This window comes from Portunus trituberculatus, chromosome 41, assembly GCF_017591435.1.
Source record: "Portunus trituberculatus isolate SZX2019 chromosome 41, ASM1759143v1, whole genome shotgun sequence".
NCBI lineage: Eukaryota > Metazoa > Arthropoda > Malacostraca > Decapoda > Portunidae > Portunus > Portunus trituberculatus.
In genome coordinates, this window is record NC_059295.1 from 30,432,299 (window position 1) to 30,459,798 (window position 27,500).

General features: G+C 44.5%; 1 protein-coding gene across 3 annotated transcripts in view; it reads right to left on the reverse strand.

The window, feature by feature from the left end:
- Positions 1 to 27,500, reverse strand: part of LOC123516428 (serine-rich adhesin for platelets-like) — a 385,592-nt gene that overhangs the window by 114,934 nt on the left and 243,158 nt on the right. The window contains exon 1 of one of the 3 annotated variants that reach the window (XR_006678186.1): positions 19,593 to 24,441. The exons of the other annotated variants lie outside the window; for them this stretch is intronic. The gene's annotated coding sequence lies outside the window, so the exon portion shown is untranslated. Of the gene's footprint in view, positions 1 to 19,592; positions 24,442 to 27,500 lie in introns of those variants that run through there. 3 annotated transcript variants of the gene reach the window in all.

The following is a 27,500-nucleotide window of genomic DNA, read 5'->3' on the forward strand; positions in this document are numbered from 1 at the left end:
GAAGTTGGGAATTGTATTTTAGTAAAGTTACTGGTGGAAAAAAGGAAACACACAAATAGAAAGGTATCTGCGAGTGGATGGCGACGCGGCAGCACTAGCCTGACACACTCCTCTTGTTTTACTTTCTTAAAACGTTCGTAAAGTTAGAAATGTATTCCGGGAGAAGTTAAGGCTGAAAAGACGGAAACCCGTCAATAGAAAAGACATCCGATGGGGAATTTGACGTCTAACAGCCAAGACAGCAAAGGCCTGACACACTCCTCTTGTTTTTCTTCCTTAAAAGGTTCGGAAAGTAAAAGGAAAATAAAGTTTTTCAAGTAAAGTTAAGGCTGAAAACACACCAACACACGGCAGAGGTCAGGAGTCCTTTGCTCATGTCACTGGCGCACGCTTATGAAGCCTAGCGGAAAGTTTACCATGAAAGCATTTGCTCAATATCTTGTCATGAAAAGTTAAGGCGGCGGTGGCGGCGTGTCCTTTGAGTCCTGAAGCCATCGAAAGGTTCACTTAGGCACAGCAAGGCAAAACTATGAGACGAGAGGCAAACACTTCCAGACACTCCGCACCAGTTTATCATACATCCATCACTCGTGCCAATAATATAAAGGTAAAAAACTGAGCCCATAAGATTCACTGGATTAATAATGCATAGGTATTGATCTTTGTTCCCTCTTCCTTCACCAGGTACCCCACGTCTACGCCAATATGAATATTTCAATCTTATATAGGATGGATATTTTATGTGGTGTGGGGAAAAGGCACTGTATTGTGACGCTACTGTAGATGTATGGCGTTTGTCAGTGAGAATGTATGAATAGAGTAACAGATGAAGGCTATTTGAAGTACTTTCTCTCTCTCTCTCTCTCTCTCTCTCTCTCTCTCTCTCTCTCTCTCTCTCTCTCTCTCTCTCTCTCTCACACACACACACACACACACACACACACACACACACACACACACACACACACACGGACCAGAGGCAGCTCATCTCACAGCCTGAAAGAGAAAACAAACTCCTACGCAGTAAACTTTTTTTTTCCCGTTCCGCGGCTCGACTCAGGCATCCATAATCACCTGGTGCTCGCCTTTTCCTCGCTGCTCGTAAACAACACGCCAGGGCCCATTACCACCTGATGTGTCGCTATTGATGTAGTGGGTGTCCCACGTGTGTCTGTATGTTCGTCTGACCCACATAAGGCTACCCAAGATAGACCCGTAAGAACAAATGACCACTGATTTTCTCCTTTTTATCAAATAGTAAAATTTTGAAGCATGTTGGATATTTTCTCTTTCTGTGTATAGCATTTTAATTGTTCTCGCCTCAGTAAAATATGAAAATAAGGGATTATCTTATGTACGTCATGATTTGCTCCTATCTCTCTTCATAAAAAAATTCAACGTATCCTTGCATAACTTGCGTGCCTCGTGACTTCCTTCTTTCTTTCTTCTTACAGGAACAATTCAATGTACGTTCCTTACATATTAGGCATCTGTTCCGTTTATCCATCTGTCTCGCATCTAACTATTAAGTAGGTTTATAATGTGAATTTCAAGGACAAGTCAATACATTACATCATGACGTATTTCTACCTTCTCCTTGTTTAGAAATATATATATATATATATATATATATATATATATATATATATATATATATATATATATATATATATCTATCTATCTATCTATCTATCTATCTATCTATCTATCTATCTATCTATATATATATATATATATATATATATATATATATATATATATATATATATATATATATATATTAGACACAGTGACATAAATTACGAGATCAAGAGAGCAACTCAAGCCGTGAGCCACTTTTTCCTTTTATTTGTGGAGGATTTGTGACGGATATTCATGCGGTATGATCGTGTGCGTGTGTCAGTCAGCGGTCTTGTAGCTGGTATTGGAGGACAGACAGGTTGGAAGGGAGGGGAGGGAGAGGAGAGAGGAAGGGAAGGTCGCACTGCCAAGCCTAACAGAGGAAGGAGGGGGTAAGGGAAGGGAACGGAAGGGAAGGGAAGGGAAGGGAAGGAGGCCGCACTGAATTATTGACCAACGTGGATGTGATCAAATACAAGCACACGAACACACACGACGGGACACTGACTGGTAAAAGCCTGTATGTGGCATTAAAGGTGTGTGTGTGTGTGTGTGTGTGTGTGTGTGTGTGTGTGTGTGTGTGTGTGTGTGTGTGTGTGTGTGTGTGTGTGTGTGTGTGTGTGTGTGTGTGTGTGTGTGTGTGTGTGTGTGTGTGTGTGTGTGTGTGTGTGTGTGTGTGTGTGTGTGTGTGTGTGTGTGTGTGTGTGTGTGTGTGTGTGTGTGTGTGTGTTTCACTGTTTGATCTGTTGCAGTCTCTGACGAGACAGCCAGACGTTACCCTACGGAACGAGCTCAGAGCTCATTATTTCCGATCTTCGGATAGGCCTGAGACCAGGCACACACCACACACTGGGACAACAAGGTCACAACTCCTCGATTTACATCCCGTACCTACTCACTGCTAGGTGAACAGGGGCTACACGTGAAAGGAGACACACCCAAATATCTCCACCCGGCCGGGGAATCGAACCCCAGTCCTCTGGCTTGTGTGTGTGTGTGTGTGTGTGTGTGTGTGTGTGTGTGTGTGTGTGTGTGTGTGTGTGTGTGTGTGTGTGTGTGTGTGTGTGTGTGTGTGTGTGTGTGTGTGTGTGTGTGTGTGTGTTTGCATGATTGTGGCACATTTTCATATTCTGCAGAAGGTAAATCTACTGGCATGCAAGAAATACCGACAGGTTTCTTTTCCGTGCTTTGGTAACGGAACTGCGCGAGGAACAATCTCCTTGAAACACACACACACACACACACACACACACACACACACACACACACACACACACACACACACACACACACACACACACACACACATATAAACAGACTCTCTCTCTCTCTAGTGATGACTTTAACACCACAAGAGACTTTTCAGGCAAGCATTAGATTTATGAAAAAAAAGAACGCTCATACTGGAAAATATCTCTCGAAAACTTATTTCTTGTCTTAGTAAATGAGGGGAACAGAATGACATATCACTAAACATTATGAGCTGGAAGAAATGTTTCGCTTCCTACTAGATAAAATTAACCGTGAAACCTGATCTTATGTTGTTGATCGTCGCCAAGTACAGGAACACTGAACTCTCACCTATGAGTGTCTCTTACAATTCAGTGACTCACTACTAACTGGCTGGGTGTGCTTAATTTGATTAATCTAATATTGTAAGTAGACATAAGCAGAAATTAGTTAAACGCTGTTACTGATATTTCTACAACTGCTAATGCAACAGCCGACTTCTTTTACAACAACAACTGCTACTGTTGCTGGTGTTGGTGCTGCTGCTACGTCTACTACTACTATTACTGCAACTACTACTTCTACTACTATTACTACTGCTACTATTACTACTACTACTACTACTACTACTACTACTACTACTACGACTACTATTACCAGTAACAATAGGGATGAAGATATAGAGAAACCACGATGCATATTCCCAGCAGTCTGCTAACGCCATCCCGTGACGTTCCGCATCTCCTACCAAGACAGCTCAGCTAAACATGATCTTTTCAGTTCACTGAGATTTGGCTGATGCATTCTACTCGCTATCCACGAGGAGAACAACAAACAAAACAGAGGGTGGATCATACAAAGAAGAGAAGGACGTAAGGAAATAAGTTACCATGCAGAACCATCAGTTTTACACATGATGGTTCGTTCCTATATACGTAAAACATAACTACTTATTTTCACTTATCATCCCCGTCCATAAACTTGTCTAATCTTTTAAATGTTCCTAATGACTCGGCACTAACAACATGACTAATGAGTCCATCCCATTTATTCACGACTCATTTCAGAACCACAGCAGTTGGCAATATAGGGATAATTGTTGTGTTAGTTGTATCATTCATCTGATCTTTGTGTCACGTGGTGGTAAAGAGGCATTGAAACTTGAACAATGACTTACAACAGCCGCTGAGAGCCAGCTTTAAGACACACACACACATAAGCTATTCCAATAAAATCAATTCGGTTAATGCAGCCATATGGACGGGAGGGGGACGTCGCAGAAACTTGCATCGATTGAGCGGATTTGAGGTAAAAAAGATCGTCGCATTCACTCGCAAGAGAAGAATAATATCCTAGGATGGATCTGGCGAGGCCCTGGAATGTGACCCTTTATACTCGATGCTCCCTGGCCTGACTTCCTCTCGTCCGTGGCCGCCAGTGGGGAGACGAGGCAGGTCAGGCTCAGGCGAGGGGCTCCAGCTGGGCGTCGACGCGTTCACAAACATGCTAGATTATACGTTTATTCCTGACATATAAACATTCCACACGCACACAAGCAGAATCACATGAGTTTACGTTAGCCATGTTTCATACGATAGAGAAATGAACGTATGCGTTGACACACACACACGAACGCTCACACACACACACACACACACACACACACACACACACACACACACACACACACACACACACACACACACACACACACATACTATAAGATACGAGTAACGTGCACATATACTTGGAAACAAATATGCACACACACACACACACACACACACACACACACACACACACACACACACACACACACACACACACACAAAGGCATACATACACGGCAGCTTGCGTGGGTGCACACACGAAAACAAACAGCATACTGAAGGAAACATAAAAGGAAGGTACTGGGGAAATAGAGGAAAAAAGGAAGTTAGAGAGGATTCTGCTGCTGTGAAAAATGAGAGGAAGAGGTGAAGGAGAAGAAGGAGGGAAAGGAAGAGGAACAGGAAGAATAAGAGAAAAGTAGAATGCGAAAGAAGGCAAGGAGGGAAAATTATGGAAAAGTAAAGTACGAAGGAAAAGGACAGCGGAGAGAAAAAAAGAGGGGAAATTATGAAGGAGGAGAATATGTCGAAGAAACAGAAAGAGTGACGAAAATATCAGTGAGAGAAGAGGAATATGAAAGACGAGGAGGAAGAAAAGAAATAGCTGATGCATGAGAGAGAGAAAAAAAGAAAGAAGCGAGGAGGAAAAGAGAGTAATGGAACCGAAAAGGAAAGGATATTGGAAGAAAAGGACGAAATGGAAGTAGTAGTAGTAGTAGCAGTAGTAGTAGTAGTAGTAGTCGTAACAGAAACAACAGCACCGACAAAAAAATCGAACAAAGAGAAGGAAGAATGAAGCTATAGAAGAACAAGATAAAGTAGCGCACAAACACACACACAAACACAAACACACACACACACACACACACACACACACACACACACACACACACAAAATAATAATAAAGAACGGAATAAAAGAATGGAAGAGACTTGACGGTCAAAATACAGCACGCCATAAAAGCAGACAGAAATTAGGATAAAGTGATTCCCCTTCCTCTTCTTCCCCTCTTTTCTCTCCCTTTCTCTCCACAAGCTCACATTTCCCGACGTTCTTCACTGGCTAACTTAGATCATCCCTCCCTCTCCCTCCCTTTTCGTCCTTCCCAAAGAGCCTCTTCACCAAATCAGATCTACAGCTTTCAGCACGATCACCATCCGCCTCTCATTCTCCCAGCCCTCGCCTCGTCCTAAATTGCCAGCCTCTTATTCCTCCGTTACTTTCAAGGTCAGTATTGGGCTTTCCCTCCTCTCCACACCTCTCTCCCCCTCTCCCTGTCTCTCTCCTTCTCTCTCACTCCGTCCTTCCCTCCCTCCCTCTCTACTCAGTGTTCGTTGCTGCTTCTGGCTCTGCTGTTCTCTGTCTCAATAGTGATTTAATTAACTATATATTTGTATTCTTTTTATCTAATTTTACTTTTTATCGTTTGTTTATATTGTTTTGTTATTATTTTCGTTTAAATTCCTATTCCTATGTTATGATTATTCTTTCTTTTTAGCCTTGTATTTTCTAGCTTCTTAGGTAAGGGTATGAATGAAATAAAGAAGAGAAAATAATGATAATATGGATAAGATGAAAAAAAGGAGCAAGAAAGAAAAATGCCAATACAAATTAACGAGGAGACAAGAAGGAAACAACTGCAACATAAAAGTTATAAAAAGATAATTGGATGAAGTAAAAATATAAAGAGAAAACATACGAAAGGCGAAGTTAATAAAATTCTCGTTGTCCCGCTCTCCTCTTCCTCCTTCTTCTCCTCCTCCTCCTCCTCCTCCTCCTCCCCCTCTTTCCTCTTTCTCCATCTCCTTCACCCAGTCCACTTCTTCCTCCTCCTTCAAAATCTCTTCTATTTCCTCCTATTTTTCTTTTTCGTGATAATCTATTTTCTTTAAATTCTTGGTTGTCTCTCACTCTTTTCTTTCAATATTTCGTATATTTTTCCAGCACTTCCTTCCTCCACCTTGCTTATCTAAAATATTTTCCCTCTTTCTTTTTATGCAATTTATCGAACGCTGCGTGTTAATAAATAATAAACCGATGTAAAAGATGCATGGAACAATAGTGTAAAATCCAAGGAAATATGTAAGGTAAGATGAAGGAAAATGTAAAACACACACACACACACACACACACACACACACACACACACACACACACACACACACACACACACACACACACACACAAACAGTTTATTCAATGAAGACAGTAATGGTATGGTTGTTACCTCCTTTCGAATAAACGATGAAGAAATTATCGACAAACTCTACGGACCCAAAGTGTTGCGTTTCACTTATTTTGCTTTGTATTACAGCTTACTTTATCATAGCAAACCTTTACGCTAATTAACGGGCTTACTAATGTACTAATGCATTAAATAATTTTCTTACAATTTGCTTCATGAAGAGTTATAAATGAACATACCACTACTACATACTGAATTAGGCCATAAAACAACTGGCTAAATTCTTAATGAAAGAAAACAAGTAGCACCAACAAGCGATACAAGAGTGAGGGAAGTAAAACAGTAAGATATAAATCGACATAAACATAATATACGTCCGAAATAAACGCCTAAGACAAAAAAAATTTCAATGAAAGAAGAAACATTAACTATGAGCCAATTCTACAGAGACAAGGGACGTAAAACAAATAAGTGACGCCACTACAAATCACATTTAACACAGCGGGCGTCATACGAGCCTATTAGAGACGGAATGGAGGTGTGTTAGTGCGGGTGTCTGTAATAGGGAAGGGCCGTGTCCCATCAGAGTTGCGGGCCCGTGTCCAAGTGGAGCCGCGGCCCTCGCAGTAACCTATATCATTAGAGGTCATAAATATTGGATTGTGGTGAGGCTCTCCTGGACGCGAGGGTCGACAAGCACCAGGTGGCTGTCTCCTCGTCACCACCACATCCAGCAGGCCTGGGGTTCCTCTTCAGCCACTGAGTTAGTTTATTGACAAGTAACGGAAATAGGAAGCACATTCTCCCGATAGATGAACTTTGTCTAATTCCATATCTCTATGATTTTTCTTCAGTTTTACAAGTGTGTCTTAATTTGTATAATGAAAATAGTTATATAATCAACTACACACTAAGCCCATAATACACCTGACAGAAATATTAAGGAAGAACATACAATAGCAGGTCTCTTGACTGTCATCAGGTTATTTATGGGAAACCTTACCTAATGTAAGCGATATAGAAAAGTAAAAGAGAAGATTTTTTCCAACCTTTTGCTTTCTCTAGTCGTAACTAACATCACAAACAGTAAATATATTATCTATCACTACATTACATCATATGCAAACCCACGCCATCATCACAAATGGCATACCATATTAGCTACGCCCACACTACATCATACAAAGACCCTAACCGTCACTACAAACAGCATGCATATTACCTCCGCATCATTACCGAACTAGTACCGCCGAGCATACTACTTAGCCGCTCTCTGCCGGTATTTTACGAAGTTCCGGGAAGTCACAGAGTATATAACCACGTGAAGACCTCTGCAGATCCCACCACAGAGAAACGTACCCAACGCCGCCGGGGACCAAACTCCAGCACGCACCTGCTGCAACATGACCCGAGTGATGAATGGTCTTGCAGCAGTCACAAAGACAAATAACTATCACAGGGTATGAATGAATTTGATGGACCTGACCGGAAGTTATATAAAAATTGATGAGCTTAGCAGGAAATGAGTTAAGAAGAGTACATGATGAAGAAAATTACATAAACAAGGTATTGATTAGAGAGTAAAGGTTTGTCAAGAGGGTGGGAAGGAGGAGGAGGAGGAGGAGGAGGAGGAAGGAGGAGGAGGAGGAGGAGGAGGAGGAGGAGGAGGAGGAGGAGGAGGAGGAGGAGGAGGAGAGGCAGGTAGGTAGATAGGCAGGTTGATGTATAGGTTGATAGGTACAAATACGTAGGTCGTTAGCTAGACAAGTATATGGAAGTAGAGTGACCGGACGAGGAGGAGGGAGGAGACAGGGAGTAGAGAGGATAGAAAAGGATGGAAGGAAAGGGATGGAAAAAAAAAACGGAATATTAAGGTAGAGACGAAATGAGAGGGATAAAAGAAAAAGAAAAAACAAAAACAGAAAAAAATGGGAAGAAGCAAACAGATATGTGACAGAAGAAAAGGGAGAATGAGTAAAAGTCGATCAGGAGGTGAGTGGGTAAGAAGAGAGGAAAAGAACAGAAAAGACGAGCGAAAAGGAAGAGAGCAGTAGGTGAGGGTATGTCGGGTTTGATTTAAGAGTGAAACAAAAATTACGAGCAGCACTAGAAAGAATGCAAGAATCTGACAGAGAACAGAGCAATGATTATGTGTACGCATGAAGCAGATCTTGTTGGAGGAGGAGGAGGAGGAGGAGGAGGAGGAGGAGGAGGAGGAGGAGGAGGAGGAGGAGGAGGAGGAGGAGGAGAGCGTGAGCAGGATAATCAAGCAAGGGGCAGCAGGAGGAGCAAGTGTAACGAGGCTAATAACTCAAAGTATCGAGCGATGGCACAAAGAAGGTACATGAGTAGTACCTCTCCCCTCCCCCCCTCCCTGTACTGCCACGATGTATGCTCCTCTCCCCTCCCTCACCACTCAGCCCTCTAACTGCCTCCATACATGAACCCCATACACACACACACACACACACACACACACACACACACACACACACACACACACACACACACACACACACACACACACACACACACACACACACACACACGTCCCCCCCCCTGTACATTTTCAGTGTATTTTTTTACAATGCCTAACTAATAAACCGTTTATTATTATTATTATTATTATTATTATTATTATTATTATTATTACACACACACACACACACACACACACACACACACACACACACACACACACACACACACACACACACACACACACACACACACACAGAAACAGACACGCAGACACACAGACAGATACACACTTCTATTCCTTCACTCTCTTACTCACTGCTTTACCTGTTTCTTCATCCCTCTCTCCTTCCTCTTAATTTCTTCCGTACACCCTCATACCCTTAAGCTGTTCTCCTTAACTTTGCTCCATCAGTGCTCCCTCCACACGGCCTCCATGTCTCTCTTAATCCGTAAAATCACCCCGCTTCTCTTCCTTACCTGTCCTTTTCACCCCAGGCCTACTTCATCCATACAATCAGTTCTCCACCCATTAAGTAAGCCTGACGTCAGCCTTACAAGCCTTCCATCGCTCGAACACCTTCCAGTCCTGCCATTCAGTCCACCTTTATGCCTCTCAGACCTCTCCTCCTCCTCTTCCTCCTCCTGTTCATCGTCACCATTACAGACCATCGCATCGTCCTCTTTCACCACGACCAGCTCAATTTTACAACTCCCTTTCTTTCTCTCTCTCCCCTCGTTCTCCAACTTCTCCAGCTTAACACTCATTCTCCAACTGTCTGTCCCATTTACCCCCTACCACCTCCCATGACCACCTACCCTACCTTCCCCCTTAGTTCTAAACACGGGGCGTCTTCTTCTCGACCATTACTTACTCCCCAGCCAACCTGAGCCTCTTAGATGACTTCCCGTTTCTCTACAACCTTCTTCTACATTTTCTCCGCCCTTGTCCCATCCACGCATCACCGCCTCCGCTTCTCTTTCGTCAGTCCTCCAAACTACCCTACGGCCGCCTACTTATTTCTCCTTTTTCTTCCTATCTCGGTGTAGCAGGAAAATGTGACAGATTTGAAGTGCCAATTTCCTCTCGCCCCAATGAAATATCACAACGGGGGCAATATATTTCTTCCTCCTTCGAATATTCCAAGAGATAAGAGGTCTCAGGAGCGTGTTTTTGTAGGAGGCGTGGCAAAGGGAGGAGCCCTCGTAACTTGTGAGGATGGTCTGTCTCTCTCTCTCTCTCTCTCTCTCTCTCTCTCTCTCTCTCTCTCTCTCTCTCTCTCTCTCTCTCTCTCTCTCTCGGGAAGGACGGTATTTTTAGTTCCCTTGCTCATGGTGTATTATACGCATATTTTAATATGAATAATTATGAATCAAATCAGGTTGGTATGGTATATAGAAAACAGTTTTTCTATTTTTTTTGTCGGGACTGGAAAATTCGTGGCTTTATTTTTGACCTCACTGTTATTATAATTATCATTTTTTTTTTATCTATAACCAGATGTGACTATCTATATATCTATATCTATCCATCCCTCTATCTATTTATCTATCAGTATATGTATTGATGTACATTTGTATCTACACACAACAGAAAGACACTACAAGCGGGAAAGCAAAGACGGTAAGAAGGAATGAGCGCCAAGCGTGCGTCAGTTTCACCTGGTGCTAATTACAAACGCCAGGTAAAACGGTGGTGTATAAGACCGACGGGAACCTCCTCCCTCCATCAGGTGTTAATTAATGCCCTGTCAGCCGCCTGCCAGCCCACACCGCCACCTACGACGCGCTAGACCCAGAGTCGAGCTGAGGGAAGGCTAACACCACACCACCACCACCACCACCACCACCACTGTCACCAACACGATCAGCAATGTTAGTCTCTTCATTACTCCTTCCTTCCCTTAACCCTTCTAATATCAAATAATTTAGTTATCAATGTTTAGAATATTAATAGAGAACCTCATTGAAATATATATATATATATATATATATATATATATATATATATATATATATATATATATATATATATATATATATATATATATATATGATGATTAATGACCTTAATGGACTTAATGAAGAAGAAGAAGAAGAAGAAGAAGAAGAAGAAGAAGAAGAAGAAGAAGAAGAAGAAGAAGAAGAAGAAGAAGAAGAAGAAGAAGAAGAAGAAGAAGAAGAAGAAGAAGAAGAAGAAGAAAGAGGAGGAGGAGAAGGAAGAAGAAGAAGAAAACAACAAAAATAGCAACAATAACATCAGCAACAACAATAAGAAGAGCAGAAATGGACTTAAGAAGAAGAAGAAGAAGAAGAAGAAGAAGAAGAAGAAGAAGAAGAAGAGGAAAAGAAGAAGAAGAAGAAGAAGAAGAAGAAGAAGAAGAAGAAGAAGAAGAAGAAGAAGAAGAAGAAGAAGAAGAAGAAGAAGAAGAAGAAGAAGAAGAAGAAGAAGAAGAAGAAGAAGAAGAAGAAGAAGAAGAAGAAGAAGAAAAGAAAAAGGAGAAGAAGAAGAAAAAAAAGAAAAAAAGACGAAGAACAATAAGAAGAGCAACAACATTATCATCATCGACAGCATCATATCGACACCAAAATAAGAGAAGGAGAGAGAAAAAAAAAGCAGAAAATACACATACGTTTATCAATCAAAATGACAAATACAAAGAAAAAGAGGAAAAAGAGAACATACTTTACGTCACTTCTCCTCACGCAAAGGGACAACATGAAAGGATCTATGAGGAGTGTCTATTTTTGAGTCACGCCAGTCAGTCACGAGTGGTGCGTAAAAGCCTTATTGTTGATACACGCATCCCCCAAAAAAATAGTCAGTTATTACAGTTATTGGCCATTTCGCTTTCGTTATTTGTGTGTTCTGCCCATTCCCCATAACAAGAGAGAACAGACACACACACATGCACATGCACACACACGCGCAGACACACACACACACACACACACACACACACACACACACACACACACACACACACACACACACACACACACAGTACACACACACACACACACACACACACACACACACACACACACACACACACACACACACACACACACACACACACACACACACACACACACATACGCCATCAGATACGAAAAAAAATGAGAGGAAGCTAAATGAGTAAATCAATCAATCAATGGATCATCAGAAGAGAGAGAGAGAGAGAGAGAGAGAGAGAGAGAGAGAGAGAGAGAGAGAGAGAGAGAGAGAGAGAGAGAGAGAGAGAGAGAGAGAGAGAGAGAGAGAGAGAGAGAGAGAGAGAGAGAGAGAGAGAGAGAGAGAGAGAGAGAGAGAGAGAGAGAGAGAGAGAGAGAGAGAGAGAGAGAGAGAGAGAGAGAGAGAGAGAGAGAGAGAGAGAATCATAAATAGCTTAAACATTCACTCAGAAAAGAAGAAAAATATTCGAAGACGTTATACAAGCGTAATTTTTCTTCGTTTCCTGGAGCCGCAGGGAGGTCTGAGAGGAAACACGATGCCAATTTCTCGAGATACACCGGGACCTGCACAGGAAGCTTATTTTTCCAGGCAGGGAAGTTATCTTTCCCCCACCCATCATAATATTCCCGGAAAAATTGAAGAGAGAATACGTACTCGTAAAATCCAAAGGGCACTAACTCAGTATAAAGAGGGAAAAACTTTCAAACTAAATCCTATAAAATCGCCAAAGCTAACAAACATTTTCAACGTAGAGGGCAGAACACATGCGCGCCGGGAAGGACATGAACTTTTAATCGAGCGCCAGGGCTGAGTGGGTGACGAGGCGTAGTGCAGTGTGTTGTGTAGTGTTGCGTTGTGTTCCGCTGATGCTTGAGGAGAGAGAGAGAGAGAGAGAGAGAGAGAGAGAGAGAGAGAGAGAGAGAGAGAGAGAGAGAGAGAGAGAGAGAGAGAGAGAGAGAGAGAGAGAGAGAGAGAGAGAGAGAGAGAGAGAGAGAGAGAGAGAGAGAGAGAGAGAGAGAGAGAGAGAGAGAGAGAGAGAGAGAGAGAGAGAGAGAGAGAGAGAGAGAGAGAGAGAGAGAGAGAGAGAGAGAGAGAGAGAGAGAGAGAGAGAGAGAGAGAGAGAGAGAGAGAGAGAGAGAGAGAGAGAGAGAGAGAGAGAGGAGGTAGTAGACACCTACCGAAACGATAATTTATTCCCAGCGAGGTCTAATGGCAATAGTTCATAGGGTGCTGTGAACCTTTCATTAAAGCTAGTTGTGATCTCGCTGAATGTTTCCCTTTGTGTCTCACAACTCAAGGTGGCAGTCACAGCCTGCCCTCTAAAGACAACTCTGTTTCTTCACATAAAACTACATGCACTTACCACACACACACACACCCTTCACTTAATGCTCAAAATTCAAAATGGCGACTCTAAATCCAGCCTCGGAGTCCCCTTCTGGGGAGGGGACTAGAAATGTCCCCAGGTCGGACTGCTCTCTCGGTGGCGACCTAATATGTCTTGATACCTTCCTCAAATTTTTCTTCATTAACTTCTGCAACATTAGAGGTCTTAGATCTAATTTTCAGTCTGTAGAGCACCACCTCTCCTCTACTAAACCTCATCTTCTTTTCCTCACCAAAACACAGCTGTCTGAGGCAACTGACAGTAGCTCCTTCTCTGTTCCCTCCTACTTTCTCTATTCTCATTTTCGTTCCAAAGTTGGATGTTGCTTCTTTGTACGTAACGACTTAACTTGCTCTCGTGCCCACGCTCTTCAATCTTCCGAGTTTTCTACCATCTGGTTACGACTCAACAGTCACTCTCTAACTAAATTCATCTATGCTATCTATCTCTCCCCTAACTCTTCTGACTATAGTAAATTCTTTGACTATTTAACTTCCAAAGTGGAGCACATTCTGTCCCTCTACCCTTTCGCAGAGATTTCCATTCTTAGAGATTTCAATGTTCACCACCAGCTTTGGCTTTCCTCTCCCTTCACTGAACATCCTGGTGAACTAGCCTTCAACTTTGGTATCCTCCAGGACCTAGAGCAACTGGTGCAACACCCTACTCGTATTCCTGACCGTCTTGGAGACACGCCCAACATTCTTGATCTCTTCCTCACCTCTAATCCTTCTGCTTATGCTGTCACCCATCTTCTCCGTTGGGCTCCTCCGATCACAATCTCATTTCTGTATCTTGTCCTATTTCTCCAATCCTCCTCAGGATCCCCAAAACGAAGGTGCCTCTGGCGTTTTGCCTCTGCCAGTTGGGGGACCTGAGGAGGTATTATGCTGATTTTCCTGGAATGATTACTGCTTCCGTGTCAGAGACCCATCTCTTTGTGCTGAACGCATAACAGAGGTGATAGTGTCTGGCATGGAGGCGTACATTCCTCATTCTTTTCTCAACCTAAACCTTCTAAACCTTGGTTTAACTCAGCCTGTTCTCGTGCTATACATGATAGAGAGGTTGCCCACAAAAGGTACTTGAGCCTTCCATCTCCTGAATCTCATGCACTTTATATTTCTGCCGGAATCATGCCAAGTCTGTTCTTCAACTTGCCAAACACTCTTTCATAAATAGAAAATGTCAAAATCTTTCAAACTCAAACTCCCTCGTGACTTCTGGCATCTAGCCAAAAACATCTCAATAACTTTACTTCTTCATCTTTCCTCCTTTATTTCATCCTGATGGCACCACTGCCATCTCTTCTGTCTCTAAAGCTGAACTCTTCTCTCAAACCTTTGCTCACAACTCCACCTTGGATGATTCTGGGCTTGTCCTCCTCTCCTCCTCCCTCTGACTATTTCATGTCTACAATTAAAGTAATGATGTTTTCCATGCCCTTGCTGGCCTAAACCCTCGGAAGGCTTATGGACCTGATGGGGTCCCTCCTATTGTTCTCAAAACTGTGCTTCCGTGCTTGCACCTTGCCTGGCCAAACTCTTTCAACTTTGTCTATCGACTTCTACCTTTCCTTCCTGCTGGAAGTTTGCCTACATTCAGCCTGTTCCTAAAAAGGGTGACCGTTCTAATCCTCAAACTACCGTCCTATAGCTTTAATCTTGCTTGTCTAAAGTTTTTAATCTATCCTGAATAGGAAGATTCTCAAACATCTGTCACTTCACAATCTTCTATCTGATCGCCAGTATGGCTTCCGTCAAGGTCGCTCTACTGGTGATCTTCTGGCTTTCCTTACTGAGTCTTGGTCATCCTCTTTAGAGATTTCGGTGAAACTTTTGCTGTCACGTTAGACATATCAAAAGCTTTTGATAGAGTCTGGCACAAAGCTTTGATTTCAAAACTGCCCTCCTACGGTTTCTATCCTTCTCTCTGCAACTTTATCTCAAGTTTCCTTTCCGTTCTATTGTTCTATTGCTGCTGTGGTAGACGGCTACTGTTCTTCTCCTAAACCTATTAATAGTGGTGTTCCTCAGGGTTCTGTCCTGTCACCCACTCTCTTTCTATTATTCATTAATGACCTTCTTAACCAAACTTCTTGCCCTATCCACTCCTACGCTGATGATACCACCCTACATCTTTCCACGTCCTTTCAGAGACGTCCAACCCTTCAGGAAGTCAACAGATCACGCAGGGACGCCACAGAACGCCTGACTTCTGATCTTTCTAAGATTACCGATTGGGGCAGAGAAAACTTAGTAGTTTTCAATGCCTCAAAAACTTAATTTCTCCATCTATCAACTCGACACAGCTATCCAGACAACTATCCTCTCTTCTTCAATGACACTGAACTGTCTCCTCTTCCACACTGAATATCCTCGGTCTGTCCTTTACTCATTATCTTAACTGGAAACTTCACATCTCATGTTTTGCTAAAATAGCTTCTATAAAGTTAGGTGTTCTGCGACATCTCCGCCAGTTTTTCTCGCCTCTCCAACTGGTAACTGTGTACAAGGGCCTTATCCGTCCTTGTATAGAGTTCTCTTCGTATGTCTGGAGGGGTTCCACTCATACAGCTTTATTAGATAGGATGGAATCAACAGGTTTTTTTCTCATCAACTCCCATCCTCTGACTGACTGTCTTCAGTCTATTTCTCACCGCCGAAATGTTGTATCTCTTTTTATCTTTTATTCATATTTTCATGCTAACTGCTCTACTGATCTTGCTAACTGCATGCCTCTCCTCCTCCTGCGTCCTCGCTCCACAAGCTTTCTTCTTCCTCTCATCCCTATTCTGTCCAACACTCTAATACAAGAGTTAATCTGTACTCTCAATCATTTATGCCTTTCAATGGTAAACTCTACAACTCCCTACCTGATTCTGTATTTCCATCTTCCTATGACAAAACTTCTTTTAAGAGAGAGGTGTCGAGACATTTGTCCCTTGCTTTTAGATGACTCTTTTGACTTTTCAGGGAACCTGCAGTTCCAGTGAGTCTTTCTTTTAACTTTTTGTTACCCTTGGCAGCATTCCCTCTTGCATAAAAAAAGTGATAATGAGGTTAGAAAGATAGATAGATAGATAGATAGATAGATAGATAGATAGACAGACAGACAGACAGACAGACAGACAGAGAGAGAGAGAGAGAGAGAGAGAGAGAGAGAGAGAGAGAGAGAGAGAGAGAGAGAGAGAGAGAGAGAGAGAGAGAGAGAGAGAGAGAGAGAGAGAGAGAGAGAGAGAGAGAGAGAGAGAGAGAGAGAGAGAGAGAGAGAGAGAGAGAGAGAGAGAGAGAGAGAGAGAGAGTGTGGGGTGTTTGTGAGAAGAGAGAAATTAATATGAGATAGTGTTGAGTGCTGTCCATCGATCCAGATTCACGCTGATGATGCAAACGTGCTTGCAAAGAGTGAATCTTCAGGAGAGGACTTGTTGAGGGCTTAGGATGTGGGATAAAAGGTAAAGCGTTTTGAGAGAAGAGGGAGCAGCGGCGCGCGCGACCAAAAGGGGGACTGAGATTGAGACTAAGATCGTGTCGTGGTGTTCAGGGAGTCGTAAAGGTACTCTAGATAATGTACGAGGCAGGAATAGTGTGATGGATAACAGACGAAATAACAGGACGAGGATTTAAAGACACGGCAAGGAAAAGGAAGAGGAGGAGGAGGAGGATAAAGAGCGGCTTACAACTCGCGTGTTTGTTCTCGCTGGTGAAGAACACGTGGAGCGTATGAATAAGGGAGGGTTGTGTGGGTGAAAAAATAAGGGCAAATGAGTTATGTCAATAGTGCAGCTCAGTGACGGCGCGGCGGAACGAGGTGGAGGAAATGAGACCAGCACGGGATGAAAGATGTCTGCCAGTTTCCTGCGTATGTGTAATAATGTCAAAGTGAAGGACGGTGGGCGAAGGAGTATAGGGTCTAGACACACACACACAAACACACACACAAACACACACACACACACACACACACACACACACACACACACACACACACACACACACACACACACACACACACACACACACACACACACACACACACACACACACACACACACACACACACACACACACACACACACACACACACACACACTTTCTAAATCATAAATCATAATCTCTCTCTCTCTCTCTCTCTCTCTCTCTCTCTCTCTCTCTCTCCATTTTGTGAGCATAACCAGCTGTCAACCATCACCACCACCATCACCATCATCATTAGTATCACCACCACCACCACCACCACCACCATGGTCTCTTTTCTTCCAGACAAAATTTAACTGATTAAATTAATATACCTCAATTATATTCTCTCTTCCTCCTTTCATAAACTTCATTACTTACTTTTTTTTTCTCTTCTCTTCCTCCTTGTCTTCAATTATCCATTTTGCTCTCTTCAGCCACTTAATTAATCTTTCCATTTCAGTTTTAACTTGTCTTGTATCGATTCTCCTTCTTCACGGCGTCTATTTATGCATTCTGTTTACCGGTATGTGTTCCTTTAAGGCGTCTGTCTGTGCGTCTGTCTACTTGTCACCTCCCCAATGTCTCTCCTCGTGTTCCTTTAAGGCGCCTGTCTGTGCGTCTTTCTGCCTGTCACCTCCACAATGTCTCTCTTCCTGTCCTTTAGCTTGCCTTTCTTTTCTGAGTTCTTGTCTCTCTGTCTGCGTGTCTTTCTTTTTTACTTTAATGGGAGTTATTTTTTTCCATACATTCATCTCTCTCTCTCTCTCTCTCTCTCTCTCTCTCTCTCGTATTCTCTCCTATACACGAACCGTCTTCCTCCCTACCTTCTTCCCTCTCACTTTCTTATTCCTTCTTTTCCATCTCTTCCTGCTATTCCTCTTGTTCTTCTTCTGTTCTCCGCCTTTTCCTTCTCTTTTCTACTTCCTTTTTATTCATTCTCCTCCTCCTCCTCCTCCTCCTCCTCGACTTTTGCCTCCTCGTCAGCCTCGTCGTTCTCCACTTCTTCATTATTTTATCCACCTTTGCCTCTGTTATTGATCCCTCCCTCTACCTCCTTCCCTCCCTCCTACTCCTCTTCCTCCTCTTCTTCCTCTTCTTCCTCCACCACGCGCACAGTCTGCCTAGTTCTGAGAGCTCCACCTTCTTCTCCTCCTCCTCCTCCTCCTCCATCTCGACCACCATCACCACCACTACCACCCTCTCCTCCTTACTCTCTAACTCAAAGCACTCCAACACACCTCCTTCTTCACATGTGTTTCCAGACTCATGTGTATTTAACGACGCACTTTCTTTATTTTGAAACTTAATTCAGCACCGCCACTCCTGGGAGCCGCGAGCAAACCGATTAGACTTTTGATTTTTGCCACACTTCCTGAACGCCGCCAGGTCCCGCAGCTTGTGAAGTTTGGGAGGCAATTGTGAAACACAGCCTCAGGTGCGACTCAGAGGAGGCAGCAGGTGTGTGTGTGTGTGTGTGTGTGTGTGTGTGTGTGTGTGTGTGTGTGTGTGTGTGTGTGTGTGTGTGTGTGTGTGTGTGTGTGCGCTTTACTGCAGGAACTCCGCTCATTTACTTAAGGTGAAGGCACAGGAAGGCAAAAGAACAAGAAGGAAAAGTCGCCTGCCCGCCCTGATTCGTCTTGGCAATGTGCGTGTTTCCCTCTACTGAGCAACTTGCACCAAAAGACTGGCTGCGATAATTCCTCTCCTCACCCTCCACTCCCTGCAAACTTTCGGGGTCGAGTTCCCAAGAGCCTAAGTTCTCGTGATATTCCGACACAGTGAAAGAAAGAAAAAAGTTAATATCCTAAAGTTGGTGCAAAGGGTAAATATGTTTTTTTTTCCTTCTCTGCTTGGTAATGAAGCTTTCCCTCTACACTGAAAGCTAGGGAAGGATTTGCAACGTTATGTTATGGGCTGACGGTGTGAAGGAAAGCTGGCGTGCGCTACCGATTCACCCCGTCCCAGCCAGCCCCTTACCCTTGTGGCTCAAAGGACCACCGTGGTGGATGAAGTTGCCAAACGGGATGAGATAATCACCATAGAACTCCTTTAATCACACTGATGGTGTAGAGTATCAGGGTGACGGCCCAAAGAATCACATTGGTGGGATAAGGATCGTTACATTGGCACAGGGAATCATGGAAGACAATAAAAGGTTGGACTCACCTACTTTACATCTTGTGGCCGAGGGCGGCGCAGCTCCTGAAGGGCGAGGTTCAGCAGCGGCGTGGCAGCCTGTGCCTCTCTGAGCGACACGGGGCCTGATGTGACTCATGGTAGTGTGGCCCACCTTGTGTCTAGCCGTCCTGGTCAGGTCACAGCGACGGATCAGATGACTTCTGTTGTAGTACAAAGTCGCTGCGCGCCTGCCACACGCACTTGGCAAAAACGATTCTCACAAACACTGCTTCACTCAAGCTTACGGGCTGACCTGACACATGCAAACATGCGCTTCACACACTTCCTTAGGCCAACACTTCCATTATCTGAGCCACTGCAGCTGGCAGCTGGCACGAGATATTCCCACGCGGGTCATGGGGCGCAGCGGCGGGACAAGGAGTGAACAGGAGGATCCGTCACCTCGCCGCTGCAGCTGATGCGTGGCACATCTCAACCTCCACGCCGACCTCCTCCAGAGTTGCGAGGGAGCAAAGTCATCCAATTTAAGAGGCGAGGGAGTTAATTTAGTTGGCTTGCTCCCCACTTGACACACAACGTGCTCGGATGTTGTAAAGTTCGCGAGTATTTTCACTTCTAAATTTCCACCCCGACGCTTTTGTTTAATGGAAGAGAATGTATGTGCAAGGAAGACATGGAACACCCGCAATGACTCTCCCGGCATTGTATCATTGAGTTCTTGGGTAGTCGTCTGACAGTAAGTCCTAACTGTTTATGAGCCTCATCTGCCGATGCTTTGCTCTTTGTTGCTACGCCTTCAGTACCGACATGACTACCTTAGGCACTACTACCTGGACGTTCCTGTCGCCTCTTCTTCCTTCGACACATAAGAGAACAGGTGATGATGAGGAGGCCAGTGATGATGAGTGAAGACATAATAGTCTCTCGGAGGTGGCAAGCGGCCCACAGGATATACCACAGCGTCCGTGGCACCTCCTCCACCTGCACTCTCGTCCACATGATCGGCACCAACTTGTGGGAAAACAGCATGCCCTTGGGCGGGCGCACGCCCACCTGGACGGCTAGCGAGGCGTTGATAGGGACCCCAAGGATTGGGTGGTAGTAGATAAATGAGCCGTGGATAGACTCATTGGCGGAGACTCCTTCCAACCCCACCATAACATTGTCTTTTAAACTGTCTTTAGAAAATTGTTCACCAGAAGTTTTTGTTCCTGAACTGTTCGACGATTTCCTAGCATTTACATTGGACTTGTAATTTTCTAAGTGGTTGCCTAGTGATAAAAAATGAGGGGGTGATAACCAAAAAGGAAAATTAGTGAGCTGGCGACCCATGAGCATGTGCTTTCCTATAGACTGTATCAACAAGTCCTCAAGGTCAACCACACCGAGCACTTCATTGAAGCTCCGCCTGTAGCTGTCGCCCTCCAGAGTGCCTTGATGCTTCGAGTGACGGTGATGCTGGTGTTTTTTCTTATCGTTGTATCTGTGCCGCTGTTGATGCGAGTCATCGTCTCCAAGGTCTTCCTTAACCCTGGAGTAGCTGAGGGAGGGGTACAAGTCATGCGGCTGATAGTCCCAAGGGTCTCCATACTTGGAAACGTCATTGCCAAGGATGAACTGGTAGCCCGGCAGGCCCAGAACGTTGACAGAATGACGGTAACGGAGTGTTAGATTCTTCTCTATGAAGGGCACTGGCAACAACACCGTTTTCTTTGTATCTAAAGGAAGGGGAAGGAATATCTTACGAGACATTTCTGTTAATGCCCTCCAGGCGACTTTCTTCAAGTTTGGCTCCTCGGTGGAGCGTCTCGTTCTCCCCATAGTGTTGGTAACGGTGGTAAAAGGCAAGCCACTGGTCGTATTCCACCACAGCCGGTTTGTTGGTGCCACAGCCGCGGCTCTCGTGGTGGTGACTGGAGCAGCTGTGTACCCTGGCACCGTCCCGGCCGTCGCTTTCTGTGGCTGCACTGTGGTTGACGCAGATGGAATGTAATGTCTGGTTCTCTCTTTCCCTTTTTCTACCTCAGAGCGTCTTCTTATTCTCCTACTAAATCCCCTTCCTCTCTTTTGTATCTGCGCCTTAATGCTGGAGAGGAAGGTGGTGTCCACGTTGAACAGTTTCAGATTCTTGATAATCATGTTAAAGAGAGCAGACGGCGTGGTCTTGAGGTAATCGTGCATGTGCATCCCGAAGTAAGGAATTTCATTGCTAACGGTGATTACCTTCATCAGGTCATATATATGAAAGGGCGTCTGGAGAGTCATGTTGGACCGCTCCCGCACAAAGTCCACATGCAGTCCGGCCGTCCTCTTGAAGGATATCCTAAAGAACAACGGACCTCGGTCATGGACCATAACCTCTGGATTAAACTTGTTGGTGTCTTCATCGATGCTAAAAAAGTGCACCTGGACGGATAGCTTTAGTCCCTCCAACACGAAGAGGAATTTGGGATCCACTTTGTTGATGGCATCCTTAAAGCTGGTGGTGTTGCCGGTGGTGTTCTTGACGTTAGTGGTCCCATATTTGGGATAAGGTTCTCCGTAGAGAACATCTCTGTTGGCCATTCTGAAAAATAGGCTGTTGTACGATACGAACTCGTCACCAAAGTTCATGTAGCTGGTCCTGAGCCACGACCAGCAGTCTTGCAGCAGGTTGTCCACCCCGTGCTTCACACCGTGGTCGTAAGTCATTCCTAACAGAACGAGTGCCAAACCAACCATCACCCCAAAGCACCGAGGCACAGACAGTTCGCACTCCCTGAGCCTGCCAGGCAACACGTGCCTCCTAGGGCCGTTCAGCCCAGGGTAGTGTTTCTTGGCCACGTCCTCAGGACCCGAGGGCGTGTCCCCCGTCGGCGTCCTGTAACTTCGAAACCTTTTTGATCTAAACATCTGGATGATTTTGGATTTCTTTTCTGGGTGAACCTTGGAACTGACATCAATTTGATCCGCTGCAGCGAACTCGGAGCCTCGGTGAGGCCTAAGACTTGAGAGCCACGTGACGAGTCTGTATCTAGCAGACACCTTAGCGATTGGCGACTCTCTCACACTGTGGGCATCAAAAGGCCTGTCTACAAACTTACATCCCTTCTTTTTGCAGATACACACACACCTGACGGTAGTTGGGCCGTGGAGGGGTGCGTTCACCACCACACTCTCTGTGTCACTCCCTATCTCTTGCGTGCCCTCCAGACCGTCTAACACACTTCCGATGTGAGACGGACTGTCCTTATCCAGTTCACTACTACTTCTGCTGCTGCCTTTAGTCCACTGCGTCTCTATAAACTCCGTGTAGCTGCCGTCCACCTCGCACTCCTCGGAGCATTCCGAGTTGTCATGGCGAGGTCCAGACATCACTGAAATCTTACTCGGTGGGGCATAATCGACTGAACAACAATCCATGATAGCGGTGTTCATGGAAAGTTTGTTTAAAATGATATTTCTCTGGATATTCAACTTTTCTGGAGAGACTTTCCAGAGGTTTTGAGGATGAAAAGTCCTCCTCCCTGCCCCCTCTGGTTGTCAGCCACTAGACTAACACGTGTCCGCGTCCCAACCAGTCTTGTCTGTCTTCCAGTGCCATCTTCCTCCATTTTACGGATTTGAAACCAATAGCAGGTTCCTCAAAAAGAGACGCTTCAATAAGATGTGTCAGAGATCAAGCAGGAGTCCCTGTTGGTGACTGGTACTCACTCCATTACACATGCATGGGTGACGGGCGGCGCACCAGTCTTGCCTAACTCATTGGCAACACTCACACTTTGACTCGATCTCGAATATCTTTAATTAAAAACCTTCCAATGATATAGTTCTACAAAGGCGGATTCAAACTGTTGAGCAGGTGGTCGTGTCGTTTCACGTGTTATCCAGCACACGTCCCTTTCCCGTCACTGGCAAGCCTCACCGTGGTTCATTCACAGTACTATCGTGAGGTCTTGTTTGTTTCCACGCATTCAGTCTTAAAAAGTTACTTGCGTTTCACTGTATTCACTTAATTTCTGTTGAAAAGAAAGTTTCAAGTTACGAGAATGTTTAACATAATAGAAAATAAAATCTGGTGTCCACCCCTACACGAAATGATGTCGAGGTTGACTTGACAGCTACAGTGACAGAGTTTCCTAACTGAATGGAGCAGCAGCGGTCTCTGCTGCGTTGCGTCAAACAATAAACATCATTATTATCACTGGGGTCCCTGTGGTGCTGCAACGCCCAGCCCGGTCAGGCACCAGACGGCAGTGTCTCGCTAATAAATTTGTTGGTACGATGTCGCATCCTATGCATTCACAGAATTGAACAAACCAGACAGTATATATTCATGGCAGCATTCACTGGTATGGTGAGCCCTTCACCACATCAGCTGCGACCACTCATTAGGGCCGCGTGTGCCGCTCATTGGTGGAAGTTGAAACGCAGTCGTTTTTACAGCCAGAGTTCTCACCTGCCGGCGGCCAGTCATCCTCGCCGCTCCGCCACGGACGCGCGCCAGGCGGAGCACAGGAGCAGAGTGGCGTGCAGACCTGTAATTAGCAGCCCACTAGCGGCTCACGTCACTAGACACACACTGCGGCACTTTCCTCCTGTATCATTGGTAGGAAGTTTCTTTGAACACCGATTTAGGCATCCATTTTTTTCTAAGCACCCAGGTGGAGAGCGAGAGACACCTGTTCCACCCCGGCCAATGACGGTCAGCTGTTTTCCTATAAGCTACCAAGCGTGTTGGTGTGATCACATCTCTGCACTCCTTCACTCGCTGCACTCATCACCAACACCAGTAAATGACACTTGCGAGTCGAGGAGAGGGCGAAGCGGCCGCCAAGCAGCTCACCAGCAACGGACGGCCGAGGCGGAGCAGCGCGGCGGCGTGTGTGAGGCACGCTTCCCGGAGCCCAGCTGGTGTGGCCAGGAGTCGCGGCTCTCAACCTAAGTTGCACACGCGCTCCTCGTCCTCCTCTCCCCCCTCCGCCCACCTACTGCTGCACGCCCCTTCTGCTCTCCCACTCTTCCTCACTCACCTCTCCATTCCACACTTCTCAGAAACATTTAATCTATCCACTCCCTTGTCCCTTTGGCCCTGACTATCATAAACTGCGTGTTCTGTTGGCAGGCAGAAGAGCAGCAGTGTACACACAGGTGCTGCTCCTGGAGAGGTTGGTGTGGTGAGAGTGCTGGTAGCATAGAAGGTGGTGATGTGGTAGGATACCTGAAAACGTGTAACAAGTGATACGAGACACAGACAACTTGTGCTCATATCAAGCCTTTGCACGACGCTCTCTGATTCCTCAACAACACCGCCTTCATGCCGACCCCTTCCGTCTAGGGAGAATAATGCTTGCAATAATGCGCCCTGAACAATGTACAGGTATATGGAGAGAAGAAGTTCATTGCTAAAGTACACTTTTCAGCACCGACATATATATATATATATATATATATATATATATATATATATATATATATATATATATATATATATATATATATATATATATATATGTCTCATGAATAAACCACGCGGCCCAATGGAAGGCCGCGGCGCAGCACACCTAGTAAAAAAAAGCAAAGCTTGGAGCATTGAAATTAATAGATCAGTTTACAAAGAAAATATCCTTGCAACGATCACCACGCCTGAATCAGGATCCCCACAGGCCCCTGTGCCTCCCTTCGGCTCCTCAACTACCGCGAGGGGCAACCATTTGGAAACAAATCTGGAAAGATTTTTTTCTCTCTCTTCCTACCAATATTAACGAAACAATAGTCTCTTCGCATAGTCTCCGAGGCAGTCAGACCCTCTTGCCAACCTCCCTGCACTTCACAGAAATCCTTCTTCCTCTTCTCCTCACACTCTCCTCCAAGGCACCAACTAAATCTTCACCGCGGTGAACCTCCACTATCGTGCACCCATCACCTCCCTGCAGCACGCCTCCTTCAGCCTCATAATAAAAAGCCACCCAGCACTTGGTATCAATAACCACAATTGGCTTCATTACTGATGGCAATGAAGAGGCCACAAGCTTTCATGGAGGCACGCTTCTCGACCTACTAATAAAGAAGCCACTGTACTATGAACTCGAAGCCTCCCGCCGCCCACTCCCGCTCACACCCGCCCACTGGCCTCTCTTGTCCTCCTCCTCGGCATCAAAATTCAGATCCAATTAGGCGAGCAGTGAGGAGGGTCGTCGAGGATGTGTCCTTGCCTGCCTCCAATACTTTGTCGCCTCACGTCTAGAGCACCATGCCTTGCCTCTCCTCCTATTCCTCCTTCTCATCTTCCTTTTTCTCTTCCTACTCATGTTATCACTGTTTTGTGTGTCCTCATTTCTTATCTTTCTGTTCTTGATTCAGCGAGTTTTATACTGATATGTTTCTTCACTAATAACTGTCTGGGTGGGATCTCTCTCTCTCTCTCTCTCTCTCTCTCTCTCTCTCTCTCTCTCTCTCTCTCTCTCTCTCTCTCTCTCTCTCTCTCTCTCTCTCTCTCTCTCTCTCTTTCTGCTCAACAAAGTCTCCCTCTCCTTCACCAATGCCTAATCAGCCACTTCATTTCCTCTCCTCACTCATTGCTTGTAATGAGAGGAACATGTCTTTCTCCCGTTCCTCTTTCCTTTCCTTCTTACTCTCTCTTCCATCCCCATTCTGTCTTAATTTCTCTTCTCTCATCTCATGCCTCTTTTCTCATTTCCCCTTACTGTTGCATTCTTCTCTCTCTCTCTCTCTCTCTCTCTCTCTCTCTCTCTCTCTCTCTCTCTCTCTCATTTCCTCTGGCTGCTTCATCTCTATTCCCTGCACCACACAACTCACTTGGCGCCACTGGCGTGAGTGAGTCTCATCTCTTCGGTTCTCTATTTCAAGCTTTCCCGTACGTAAACCATGCATAAAAGCACTTTCATTGGATTTGTGGGAAAATGTGCAGCTCAGCAATGCTTGTACTACTCATATTCACTTGGTCAACGTTCTATACATTTCTTCAGAGTGAAGCAATCATTTGGCACCCTGGTTAATAAAAGAAGCACAACATTGGATAAATAAAATAAAGCACCAACGCTAAATAGCGTGTTTATGGTGCGATGGAGAGGTTCTATTAAGAAAAAATTTAATTTAAACTTTTAATTAATGCAGATGGAGGCAATAAGACAGCAGATTATATCATGAGGGAGTCCTCCACTCAGTGCTGGCACAGTGACTCAGTCTGAGCTCCTCTATACTATCTGCTAGGATGGAAAACTAGACGATCAGAGCCAAAAGTTTTGGACTGACAAGGAGTCAGAGCGGAAACGCAATTTTGCGGACAATAGGAGGGACTCCTCCAGGACTGTGTGTCTTGGTGGGTCACGGCCAGCCGGGGTGAAAAGTATCTTTTTGGGAAACTTTAATGAAAAGATCACTAAACCAGTGCCTCCAGGAACATGGCGTGTGTGCTTGCTATGACTAAGACTGGTTCCATGATTATCAGGACTTTTACTATTTTCAACACTATCACACGCTCAGTAATATGAGTGTCTTTAAACCTTATAACATGAAACGCACAAATCAAGCACCAGCTGCAAATCGTGCAGCAAAAAAAAAAAAAAAAAAAAAAAAAAACTAATAATGATGGTAATAATAATAATAATGATAATAATAATAACAATAACAACAACAACAATAACAATAATAATAATAATAATAATAATAATAATAACAACAATAATAATAATAATAAAAACAATAATTATAATAATAACAATAATAGTAATAAAACAAGAAAAAAAATAAAATAATACCGAAAATAATAATAATAATAAAATGGAAGCACCATCAAAAGATGAAAAAAAGGTTAAACAGCAAAAATGTCTGCTACCGCTGTTTTCTCCAATAACAGTTTCCGGCACGATAAGCTCAGCACCGTCCCACTGCTGCGCGCCGATCTCGTCCTCGCCTGCCAGCCGCTTGATAACA